The sequence below is a fragment of the Acomys russatus genome, chromosome 5, assembly GCF_903995435.1.
Source record: "Acomys russatus chromosome 5, mAcoRus1.1, whole genome shotgun sequence".
In the NCBI taxonomy this organism is placed as follows: domain Eukaryota; kingdom Metazoa; phylum Chordata; class Mammalia; order Rodentia; family Muridae; genus Acomys; species Acomys russatus.
The window spans coordinates 36,899,651-36,911,772 of record NC_067141.1 but is presented as its reverse complement, the minus strand read 5'-3'; positions in this window follow the sequence as shown (position 1 = coordinate 36,911,772).

Genomic DNA, 12,122 nt, shown 5'->3' with positions numbered 1-12,122 from the left:
AACACCAAGGCACATGTACTACTATCCTTCTTACAGAATTGGCTTATCAAAGCTTACACAGTTAAATCCAGGTTCTTTATCTGAGAAATGACAACAAATAACACAAAAGTACCAATTTTCCTTATTTGAGGCTCTCTCTCTCTCTCGTGTGTGTGTGTGTGTGTGTGTGTGTGTGTGTGTGTGTGTGTGTGTGTTACGGATTTTGGTTTTTGAGACAGAAGCTTTGCTATGTAGCCCAAGCTAGCCTTGACTGTCAAGTTCCTAGTGCCTCAGAGGGTATGCATGACCACAGCAGGTTGCTAAGGTGGTTAACAGTAGCAAAGCTGAGTTTGAATCCAACTCTAAAACCCCCAGTCAGTTTAAATGTCATTTCCCTTACTCAGTTGATACATTTACAGATCTATCATGGCTTGGTCTTGTGTCCCATGGCTCACATGAAGTACACGCTCAATGCACACTCATTGTAAGTGGATGTAGGAACAAAGAAAAGATGGAAAGAGTGATTGGAGTAGCAGCGAAGGTGCTTGGAGAAGACAATGTGGCTGCTTCAAATGTAGAAATTGTCACATGAAAAATCCCCTCTCCTTAGAGTGAGGTGACTTCACCCAGACTTCACCAGAGTGCTGGGGGACACAGTGCCTTTCTCTGGGATGAAAGTCTGTAACATTCGTGAGACTCATGATTCAGCATAAAAATGGCAGAAACCATCTCTCCATAGAAGCCAGTGAGCAGGTAAGACCAGCTTCAGATCTCTGAAGGGATGACATTCATAACAAGAAAACAGTTCAAAAATAAAGCCTTTAAACAAAATGTCAGAAGCTCTGGACCATAGAAGCAGTCAATAGGAGACCAGGTAAATGGGAAGATAAAAGAGTGGGATTCTTATAGAAAAGCAAGGTGGGAGCCACGCGTAGCGGAGCATCCCCCTGAATCCCAGCTCCAAGGAAGTAGAGGCAGTGGATCTCTGAGAGCTCAAGGCCAGGCTGGTCTTCATAGAGAGTTCAAGTCTACACATGGCGTCTCTCAACCTGTGGGTCAAGACTCTTTGGAGATCACATATCAGATATTTACATTATGAATCGTAACACTAGCAAAATTACAATTATTAAGTAGCAACAAAATAATTTCATGGTTCAGAGTCATCACATCATGAACTGCATGAAAGGGTCTCAGCGTTAGGAAATTTGAGAACCACTGAAGAGCCTCTCTCAAACAAGCAAGAAAGTAAAGGCTAGCAAAAACAAAAACAACAACAACAAAAACAAACCAATAACAACAAACTATAATTTTTCAGCCTCTAAGACTCCATAACTCTGTGATGCAACCATAATAAATTTGCCTTTTGTTCCCTAATAAAGACTTTAATCATTCCTAAAATATCGTGGCATCATTTCAGTTACCCCTATCAAGCATTTTTAAGTTCCTTTGGATTTCTTAGTAAATCCAAAGAACTAAATTGTAAATTTTGCTGATATCTAAAGTGACTAGTGATTTGGTCATTGCCGCTTCTTTTTTTCCTACAACTATAAACACAGACGAGTTGCACCAATGAATGGGATTTACTGCGGTACTTCTGTGCAGGTGCACACACACGTTATCATGTCTGTCTTCTCTCTTTCCTCCTCTCTGCTCCTCTCTTCCAGCCTGCTTCCCAGCCCCTTATAGTTCCTCTTCTACTTCCTTTCAGGTTAGGGTCTTATACCACCACACATATGAGAACATAAATTGCCCTTGCCTTTCCTCATCTGACTTATTTCAGCTAACAATACAGTGCAGGCTGGAGAGTTGGCTCAGAGCTTAAGAGTACTGGTCTTGCTTTGAAAGGTCTTGAGTTCAATTCTCAGCAACCACAGGATGGCTTACAAACATCTATAATGAATCTGGTGCCCTCTTCTGGCGAACAGGTGTACATGCAGGCAGAATACTGACTACATAATAAATAAATCTTTAAAAAACAAAAAAAAGCCAATACAATGCTCCCCAGTTCCACCCATTTTCCCATGAATGATTAAATTTCAGTGTAACTTCTCTTGTCATCACTACCTTATACCTAATCTGTGCCCTGGTTACAATTTAGGAAGAGTTAGTTTGTGTTATACTTATATTTATTAAAGTTTTTACTTTAAAGAACAAAGTGCAGAAATAATTGTTCTCTAAACCAAATCTAGTCCAGTTTACTGTACTAGATAGAGCTTCTTTTTATTCTTAACAACAGTTACAAAGTCCATTATCATGGGTGACATAACTTTGCATTTGTTGTTGTTGTTTTTAAACTCCAAGTTTTACTTAACAGCACAAAGGAGTTTTTACTAGTAACCTTTACTCATATGTATTCCACTATTTGCATCTTTGGCTGTCAGCAGAGCCTGGTAGCACAGGCCTACGGTCCACTATTTGGGAGGCTGAGGCAGGAGAATCATAAGTTCCAGACCTTCATGAGGTCAGTGAGATTCTGTCTTAAAAAGTGAAGAGGGTGGGTGGGAGTGAGCAGCAGCTGTGACTGCAGCTGAGAAACATAAAACATTTGTTCAGCAAGTGCAAGGCAGCTTTGGGTAAATTCCTGGTTACAAAGGAGGAAGAGGAGGAAGAGAAGGAAGAGGAGGAAAAGGAAGAAGTGGAGGGAGAGGAGGGAGAGGAGGACGAGGAGGACACTAGCAACAACACACCTTAAGGGGGTGGTTTAAATGAGTATGGGAGTTATCCACAATATAAAGATTTCATGTCCATTTCTTCCTCTCTCGATATTGCTATATCTTTACCCAAAGAGGCAACACACATCTGAAGTTTTATTAAGGAATAGCCTTCATAGTTAGGAGTAAAGTAAACAACCCTTGTTTGGCACACTGTATTATCATGGAATGAGTTAAAATCTTCACATTTTTTTCATATGGCCAGTCTCCCCAAGCTGATCCTTTCTGAAGGATAAACCAGTGCAAAAAGTAATTGGGGAAGCCAGTGTAAATCTCTTTCAATTCTTAAGTCTTTTTCCCCCTTAGGAATATCTTACTGAGCTATATTTACACATATTTGTAGGGGCAGTGTGATAACTGATACATATACATAAAGGTCAAATATGGTAATTATCATTCGAGCTCCTTAAATATGTATCATTTTGTCTGGCTGAAATATCTCCTTGCTCTTAGAATTTTAAATAAAACATAAGGCAATAGCATTTGAGAAGCTGAGGCAGAAGAATCATAAGTTTGAGCTATCTGAGGTTTTAAAAAATGAGACCATAGCTGGGCACAGTGGTGCATGCCTGTAATCCCAGCACTCTGGAGGCAGAGGCAGACAGATCTCTGTGAGTTCAAGGCCAGCCTGATCTACAAAGTGAGTCCAGGACAGCCAATGCTACACATAGAAGCCCTGTCTCAAAAAAACACAAAAATCAAAAACAAAAAACAAAAATGAGACCTTGCCTAAAAAAAAAAAAAAAAAAAAAAAAAGGAAACATGAAAGCACTCCTTTAAAATCCCAGCACTTGGGAGGCAGAGGCAGGCAGATTGCTGTGAGTTTGAGGGTAGTTGGGTCTACAAAGCAAGTCCAGGACAGTCAAGGCTACACAGAAAGACCCTGTCTCGAAAAACAAAAACAAAAAACAAAAAAAGTAAGTTGTGAAACATAGCCACCCTATTGCTCTGCAGAATATAAGAAAAGTAGTTATTACTGCTCTGCAAAATATAAGAAAAGTAATTATTTCTATGCAGCTTCTGTTTGGCACCTGTTGCCCAAGCACCCTCAGAGCACCTCTGTTCTCTTCCCTCCCTCAATGTTGTTGTTGTTGTTGTTTAAGCAGGTCAAAGAAAAATCATAATTCTGAAGGTGTAAATTGGCTAGCTCTTCTGGCCAATACTTGCTGCCACCTGCTGGCCAAATTAGAAAACTGCAAGAAATGAATAAATGGCCCAGAACAGAATGGTGAATTCTGTGGCCACATTTATTTGTAGCAGAGAGGAGTTAATTAAACAGAGTTGTGGCTTTAAAAAATAATATCTATCCTACATTAAGAGAAAGGCTCTCCTGGCTATCACAGAGAAGAACAGAGTAGAAAGCTGATTGGCATCTGAGGATAACACTTTCCCTGCTCACATCCTCCTTTATTTCAAGTTCCTCCTCTCACCTACAAAATGTCAAAGTCATAGAGACCATTTCTTAATTATGATAATGTTTTCTAAGATGTTGTCTTAAGTAAAACAGGTTGCTCTTGATGGGAGATCAAAAATTGGAGGATTGGTGGGGATTACAGATCCCAGATGTAGCATTTATTAAAATGCAAATGTTATTTTCAACTAAGGAGTTCACATAAAAATCCTGATTGTCATATTCTGACAGAAAATGGGAGAACAGGACCCCCATGGACTCTGTTTCCACATGGCAATGACGGGACATGGCTGAGCTGCTCAGAGGACACATGACTCTCCCTGGCTATCTCAGCTCCTACCATGTACTGTTTCCTCCATCCCAGAAGCCCACGGCCAGCAGTTGCCATTCATTCTTCCTTTCCTTTATGTTAATTTTAAAGGAGACTTTTCTTTTAGCCTGTGCAAAGCCTATTTGCTGCCCTCTCATGCAGCCTTCTACTTTTTTTCAGGAATTGACATCAAATGCCATCAGAGATTATACAGATTTTATTTCTCCTTTTTTTCATATATTAGTAACCAAGGAAATACATGTGTAAATTTGTTGACAAACTTCTGAAATGGTCTTTAAAGATGACTGACTCAACTCTGAGAAAATCACCCACACAAACCCCAGACAAACAGGTCCCCTTCCGTTATATTTTTGCCCTTTGTCATCCTGCTCAAAGAACAAACATGAATGATAACAGGGGTTCAGGAAGCTCTCGTGGATCCTAAGCTTAGTTAGGATGAAGGTCCAGGGCTCAATTTGATGAAGAAAGATGTAAAAAAAAATCACTGAGAACCATGACTCTAACACACTCATTATAATTGACATAAATATAGAACTATCTCATCTGAGCCAGTTATTCATATTTTCTCTTAAAACACTAAATTCAGTCTTAATGGACAATGATAGTTTAACAACAATGGGCCAATAAGGGTCTGAGGAGGTTATATGCAACAAGAAAAATGGAAGTAGAGCCAACAGGATGGCTCAACAAGTAAAATCTCTTGCTCCCTAGCCTGACAATCTGAGTTTAATTACTGAGACCCACAAAGTAGAAAGAAACAACTGACTTCATAAAATAGATTAATTCATTACTTTTTAATTCTGTTTCATGAAAATTCCCAGGACATGTGTAATGGAAGCTTTGATTTCTTTGTAAACTCAGTTATGTTATGTAAATATGTTTTTGTTTTAATCCCAAGTGTGGGATTTTAGTTTGGGCTTTAGGTTGTTCATAGCTGATAATTGCTTCCTGTGGGGCATGGTCTTTGCCATCTGGTAAACAGCCTCCCTTGTGCAGCAGGAAGAGGGGCATGGTTTAGGACTCTGAGTGAGACAAATGGGAGCGCCCAGAGAGAGAAAATGTGGCATGTGGTGGGGCATGTGACATGCAGCAGTTTAGAGAGACCAGAAATGGATTGTGTGGTGGATGGAGAGAAATGTTTCAATGCAGCATCTCAGAGGAGACTGCTCTCTGCATTTGCTGTTGATGGAGATTGGCATTGTCCCCTAAAAAGTCAATTGACCCTAAGCAACCAAGAGAAGAAAAGGAGTCTGCGCCCCTCTCTCCACAAACCTTCTTTCTCTCTTACCCAGGCTTAAGGGGTTGGTGGAAGGGAGATGGAGGATTCACTATCCCCAAATAAAATAGAGTTTAAGAACTAGTGTCAACAGACATGGGCAGAAATAATAAAGCCAAATCCTTTGTTAAAATATTACAGGAAGGTGGACAAATGGATGGGACTAGAGAGTATCACAATCAGTGAGTTAGTTAACCCAGAAGCAGAAAGACTCACATGGTATATACTCACTTATAATTGGACACTAGCCCAAGCGGCATGTCACATGAAAGTCTTCACTTACTAGGAGATTGGGATAGATGTGAGGACATCCTACTGAGACTCTAGGTAAGAGAAATATAAGAGACGGGGAAATAGAAGGACTCAGAGGGTCCTAGAAACCTACAAGAAGAACATCATGATCGGTGGATTGGGGCCTAGGGGAGTCTGCTCAAACTATTGCACTAACCAAGGACAATACAAGTAGTAAACACTGAACCTGTACTCTGATCTACCCAATGGACAGGACATTCTCCACAGTTATGTGGAGAGCAGGGACTGACTTTGACATGAACTCTGGTGCTCCATATTTGACTACCTCCCCTTGGTGAGGAGGTCTGGTGGCACTCAAAGAAAGAATAAGCAGGCTACCAAGATGAGACTTGATAGCCTATGACCATATAGTGAGGGATGGGGTCCCACTCGGTCATAGACCTAGGGGAGGGGAATAGGGTGAAATTAAGAGGGAGGGAGGAATGGGAGGAAACAAGTGATGGGATAACAATTTAGTTGTAATCTGAATAAATTAATAAAAATTTTAAAAATATTACAAGAAGGTTCCCTGGCCCCGTTTCTGATGGAGTCCTTGTTATCCTCTGAAATCTCACAAGCCAAGCCTCTACTGTCTGCATTTCTTTCAGGAGTCATATCTTTCAGGATCACAGTAGACTACCTCATTAACCTCTGCCTCCAACATTCAATGGTTTTTCCATCCAAAGTTTCAAACTCTCCCACAAAATGCATAAAAGCCATATGGTCATGTGTATCACATCAACACCCTACTCCTGGTACCAATTTTTGTATTAGATGGTTTTCTGTTGTTATAATAAAATATCTCTGGGGCAACTAATGGATAAAGGATTTATTTTGGCTTCTGGTTCCAGATATGTGAAGTCTACCAGAAGAGGAAGGCATAGCAGCAGTGAGGGAAAGCATACTAGCAAGAGTAGAAAGCTGATTGATCACATTTTCATCCACACACAGGAAGCAGAAAGACAGAAAAAAAAAAAAAACAGGAATTGAGGTGTAGTAAGAATTCTAGAATCTTCTTTTAAAGAAAAAACACAGAAATAGTATAAGAATACATACATACATATATATATATATACATACATACACACACACACATATATATTGTTTGTTTTTCGAGACAGGGTTTCTCTATGCAGCAATAAGTGTCCTGGCCTCACTTTGTAGACCAGGCTGGCCTTGAACTCACAGTGATCTACCTACCTCTGCCTCCTGAGTGCTGGGATTAAAGGTGTGCACCACAGCGCCCAGCTATAAGATTATATTTTTGCTTTAACCCCAGGTGTAGTTTTGTCAGCTGCAGATAATTTCTGTGATTGTATGGTTTGGAATTCTGGGAATTTCCAGAGGGTGTATAAATGCTAGAGCCCCAGTAGGTGGTGGAGAGGGGCCTGTTGGTTGTGTAAGGTGGTTGTTTGTGGTTTGTTAGTAGTTGTGCTCAAAGAAACAAAAGGAATGGGCTGAATATAATCAGACACTGCATCACATGTATATGTAAATCTTATAATAAAACCCGTGTATATTTAATACATACTGATTTTTAAAAATTGAGATAAAATCTTATCGTGTAACCCAGGCTGGCCTCAACCACATGAACTTCCTACCTCAGTTTCTCAAGTGCCAGAGTTACAGGCATGTTCTAGCACACTGAAAACAGAAGACCTAATTAATTAATTAAGGAAAAAAGAGAAGAAAATAAATGAAAAGCAAGCAACGTAAGACAAGATTGAACAGGCTGGGGGGATAAGATAGTTAGGAGATAACACAACACACAGGAAAATTTTCTATTTGTATTATCCTAATGTTCTTCTCTCTGGTAACTGAATAAGAAAAGGATCTACAGTGTATCAAGGATTTACTTGGAAGAAAATTTAAGAGATTATTTTTGTGCTGATAGATAGCTAACAACAAATGTTTATTTACCCCAGATGAAGCACAAATAACAGACCAAAGAAACAAATTCACCCAAATATAACTTACTGAATTTATTGAAGTTAATTTCAGAAATGTGTGTGGGTGGGGAGGCTATTTATAGGATCTTGAATGAGTCAGCAACAGCATCACCAAAAGCCCACACCAGTACGAAAAACAATTTATAAAAAGTGGGTTCCTGTAACTCCTTACACAAGTTACAGGCAAGTGGGTCAACAGGATGTTCTTCTTCCTTAGACTCTATTACTGCTTATATATATAACCTTGTGGAGGGCCTTTGTGGATCTCATACATTTTAGGAACTTTCTTTTTTTTTTTTTTTTTTCATTTTTTTTAAAATTAATTTATTCATATTACATCTCGATTGTTAGCCCTTCCCCTGTTTCCTCCCATTCTTTCCTCCCTCCCATTTCTCCCCTTCTCCCCTCCCCTATGTCTGTGACTGAGGGAGACCTCCTCCCCCTATATATGCTCTCAGAATATCAAGTCTCTTCTTGGTAACTAGCTATCCTTCCTCTGAGTGCCACCAGGTCTCCCCATCCGGGGGACCATTTTAGGAACTTTCTAAGTCTTGTAAGTTTCGTTCAGTTCCTGAGTCTTATAAACTTCCTCTTTCCCTAGAGAAACGAATGTTTCAATGAAGAGAAATTGCTACATAAACATCCTACTTTAGCCTATGGCTCTTATACTCATTCTATGCCTTTTTTTTATTAGACATAAGACTCCCTTGTTCTTGGAGTAGAAATTTCAAATGTCTGCTTATTTTCCTTCATTTATAACTAAGAATTGGACACAGTGCCTAAAGAGTCACTTATTCTCATGAGCTTGGCTAGTTATAAGTCTCTGCAGTAATTATAGCCTGTTGAAAAACACAAAAAACAAAAAACAAGTTTCCCTCCATGGCCAAGATTAACAGCAACAGTAATCCAGAAATTTAAACAGAAATATTTTAGAAAGCAGTTTGACAGGCATATCACATCAAAATAATGGCAGCTGCCACCTTACTAGGATCTATGACCCACTTCGTTATAGAATTTTGCCGTTTACAGTTCCAGTTATGGGCTACCTTCTCTGATACAGACCTTGAGTCCAGTCAGCAAACAGTTGGTTACACCTACAAGATTTATGCCATGATTGCCCCAGTGGGCCCATGTTAGGCTAGCACCATAGCACGCAAGGTCCATAGCATGGTTTGTAGTGATAATTCTCCTCAATAAGTCTGCATGGCAGCTCTTAGCGTTATGAAAGCCAATCAGAAAGAATAAAGGTTCCACAGTCACAGCTTAATTTCTTCATGTTCTGTAACCAAAATATGGTGAGTCTTTGACAAAAGAGACCTGGCATGTAGCTCTGGCAACAAACAACGTTAGCAGTATCCTCAGGGGCCTCACTGACCAACAATTCATAGGGAGGTACCACACCCTGTCACTGATATTTTCATTCAGTAACCATATGTCTCTTGGGAGTGCATTTTTAATGCTTGTACAGTACAATCATTCATACTCTTTAGCTTCTGTTTTACTGCTGTTTTAAATATTTTCTAAATCTGTAAGACATTGTATTGTATTATATAACAAAACCTTTTTTTTAAAACAAAGGTTGGACAACATCTCTGAAGACCTAGCATTGGTGGCTCCAAGCAAGTCAGTTGATCTTAAAAGGCTAAGGATATATAAACAAACAAACAAACAAATAAGAAAGGAAGGAAAATGAAATGTCAAAAAGATGAATACAACATGAAAAAAAAATCTCACCACATGTGTCAACTGTTTGATCATTTATCACTTCTTTGAATTGTTACTCAGACTTTAAAGCTTTCCAGAAGCTAACACAGCATTTGTATCTTTGTTAATTTTTCCCCAAGAAATTTCAACTCAACACAAATCTTGTCACAGTTGTCTTTGAGTGACACAGACAGACCTGTTTGTATGTATTACCTTCATCTCACCCCGCTCTTGACTGCCTCAACATTTCACAAACCTTACTTAACACTCCAATCTAATTTGTTCAGATCCACCAAAGTCTCTTCCACCTCATAAAAATCATCTTATACCATGGAGCTCAGCAAAGCCAACAAATCCCCCATTCTAGTCCTTAGGTTTCTACTGGGTCAGCCTCTTCCTTAAGCCTCCTATCTGGCCCAGTGAACTAGGCATCAAACACAGCCTCTCCCATGTCCAGTTTTACTGTAACTCCTCGCTTTCCTCTATTGTCTTCTACTCTTTGCCATTCATAGAGGTATCAAGTGTGGCTCTAAAGTGTCTCACGTAAACCAGTTCATCAGAGACTGATTTCCTGCATAGCACCTCAGGGCGTGCAGTCCAATGAGGAATGCATAGTTTTTGCTCAGTCTTTCCCACTTCTTTGGCACTTCATTGACCCCATCTACTTCCATTACTTATAGCTTCACAAGACAGGATAACTCTTTCATTGCTAAAAGTCTTTCCCAATGCAAGCAATGCAGAGGCAGAGCATTCCCTGGGTACCACTACTGTTATCGAGGCTCCGTTTGCACGCTGCATCATGAGTTTTCCCTTTTCTCTATGAAAGGTTGGGAACGAGGAGTGTCTTCTATCACTTCTACCATGTTACCTTCTCCCTCACTACCTCTTCCCATAGGTTCCGAGGTTTTTGGATGCCAGGAAATTATATAATTTGTACTCTCTGTCTTTGGATCTGGCCAAGGTAAGAAATGGTAAACCAATACCTCCATCTCCTCCTCCCTTTTTCCTACTTTCACTGTGAAATCAGCTACTAATGCAGTAGACAGCATCTTTATGTCTTTTTTTCCTACTGTAATTGCTCCCTTATGTGGGTAAGTTCTTTCAGGGATGATGGCTGAGCCTCAGTTGCAGTCTTATCAGCCACAATAAAGGCCACACATAAGTGATACCACCGGTTGGTAGCAATCCTCTCTCATATTTTCAGGGACTTCCATACAGTCTCTAGCCCATTAAAGTTTTGTCTGTAGTCCATACTCCATGATAAGTCTCATTCATTAAAGAGGCATGCTAAGAGAAAGATGGCTGTCCTGTGGTTCATTCCAAGGATACTCCACTCTCAAATGGCTTGGCCTTGGACACTTATCTTATAACCCCTCACAAGGAGCATGCAGTCAGCATGAGAGCAAGAAGGCACACCATCCCAAACCACAGGGGTAAACATAGCCATATTGACATGCCCCTTGGAACTTCTACCCTCACATGAATGAACCTCCATTGCACAATTCAGTATCCACTGCAGGACCCTTGGTTTCCTCAGTCCCTGCTCAGGTTCCAACTGCTTGACTTTTCCTTGGGTGTGTGATTGGGGTGGGAGTGAATGAATGTCACCTCATATTGGACACCAAGGAGAGAACAAAAATGATTCTACCCAAGTCTACCTTAGTGAACCAGTGAGTTTTATTGGGACTACTCACAGAATCTTGAGAGAGATTAGCTACATGAGTGTGTACCATTCAAAGGCATACCACTGTTTTAGTTACTTTTCTATTGCTGTGCTAAGACATCATGACCAAGGCAACTCATAGAAGAGTTAATTGGGCTTATAATTTCAAAGTCCATGAGTCCATGACCGTGGCAGGAATCATGGCAGCAGGCATGCAGGAATGACATTAGAGCAGTAGGTAGCTGACAGCTTACATGCTGAGGCAATAACCTTGAGGCAGAGACAGGAGGAAGAGGAGAGAGAGGGTGTGTGTGAGGGAAGCCTAGTTCAGAGTGGTATGGGATTTTGAAATCTCAAAGTCTACCCTCAATGACATACCTCCTCCAACAAGCCTACACCTCCTAATCCTTCCCAAACAGTTCCACCAACTGGGGACCAAGTTTCAAATATATGAGTCTCTGGGGGTCATTCTCATTCAAACCATGACACAGCACAAAAAGCCCACACCAACAAGAGTGACAACTTATCTACATGGCATTTCCTTACAGCCCACACTCTCATGGCCTGAGACTGAAAGAATCTCAAAGAACAGACCGTTGATTCTTTTTTAAAACTTCATAGCTGAACAAAACTGACATGCAGATCTCTCACGCATAGAAGCAGCAAATGTAGCCAGCGAAGATCATAATGGCAGCTGGGAACAAATGGAAACTTCCTTACAAGTTTCCCCATCTCTGCACAGAGAACTGTAGATCTGATCCTGAGCTTGTGGCAACTTTTGGCAGGCTCACAATTTTTCTGCCCTCT